Here is a 1,272-nt window from a genome sequence, read left to right as displayed (position 1 = left end):
CGCAGATGGCTTTTAATCAAAGGGAATGAAAGGAAGCGAAGGTCGATATTAATTCTGCTGGTGGTGATAAAGGAAAGATAAGATTAACTAATTGCAAATGAAATTAACGAAAATGTATGTAATCGTTGCCACTACATTGTAATGTTCGAAAAAATTGATTAATTCGCGGTAAAGTTGGCTCTTTAGGATGTAGATGAGACTCTCAAGCAAGAACTCCAAAGAAAATTGCATTGTAACTGAAAAATTATATTTATTTTTGAAGTTTGTTTAGTATTTCTATTATAATAGTGTCAACATCGGCCATAGCCCCATTGCCAGTGTCACCATATATTAGAGTCTTTACTATACTTGGTATTTCGTAGTACCCCCAAGACTTCAAGTTATTAATTTGGTCCGAAGTAATTGGATGATCATACATGCGTGTATTCATAGCAGGACAAAATAAAAGCGGAAGATTATCGTATAAACCCTGAAGTGGCATTAAAGAAGATATTAAAAGAAAGCTATTACATGAAAGGAATTGAATGACAAAGTTTACCAACATTTTTGCCAAAGAATTCGCACTGAGCGGTGCAACACTAACAAATCGGCCCATTTTCCTAACTCAATATGCACTACTGGATCGCCGCGCTTATTGCGGGCTTTCCATTCCATCTCATTATCAAATAACTCTGCACTCTGCAGCACGCTAGCAAAATCTACGAAATGTTTCGCATGTTCCATGAAAATCACTTTAATCTGAGATAAGCATAAAAAATATATATTAGATATTGATATGCGCTTCATGAAAAACTTACATTAAATCTGAAATCCAGGCTAGGATTTTGCAATTTTTCTATTAAAACTGGCAATTTGATGGTGGCGACACTAACAAAAATAATAATCTATTTCGATTATTATCACTGTTTTCCACGCCACCCATGAGGTACCGTGATGGGTGCGTTGCCAATTGTTTGAAATGGCTGGCTCCCTTATAGGCCTACACCATTATATACTTACTTTAAAATTATATTAATTACATTAAATATCACATTATTTTAAATAAATATCACATGCATTATATTTACAATGTTAGTACGTATGAAGCCCCGCTCTGAGAGAAACTAATATGAAAAAATAATAGAAATATATTCTAACTATTCCTATTACCTATAATTAGTTTGTAAAAGATGAAACGGTGCGGACCGGTCTCTCCCTCCAGTTTTTCCCGCTCAGCGCTAGTTGAATGTTAACAAATTTCTTCTGTGGTCATCTCCGTTTTCGCAAGCTCCT

General features: G+C 34.9%; 1 pseudogene; it reads right to left on the bottom strand.

Moving 5' to 3' along the window:
• Positions 1–262: 262 nt before the first annotated feature.
• Positions 263–867, bottom strand: LOC119643064 (annotated as a pseudogene).
• Between the last annotated feature and the right edge of the window lie 405 nt (positions 868–1,272).

This window comes from Glossina fuscipes, unplaced genomic scaffold (assembly GCF_014805625.2).
Source record: "Glossina fuscipes isolate IAEA_lab_2018 unplaced genomic scaffold, Yale_Gfus_2 51313, whole genome shotgun sequence".
Classification (NCBI taxonomy): domain Eukaryota; kingdom Metazoa; phylum Arthropoda; class Insecta; order Diptera; family Glossinidae; genus Glossina; species Glossina fuscipes.
This window is presented reverse-complemented; position numbering and strand designations above follow the sequence as displayed.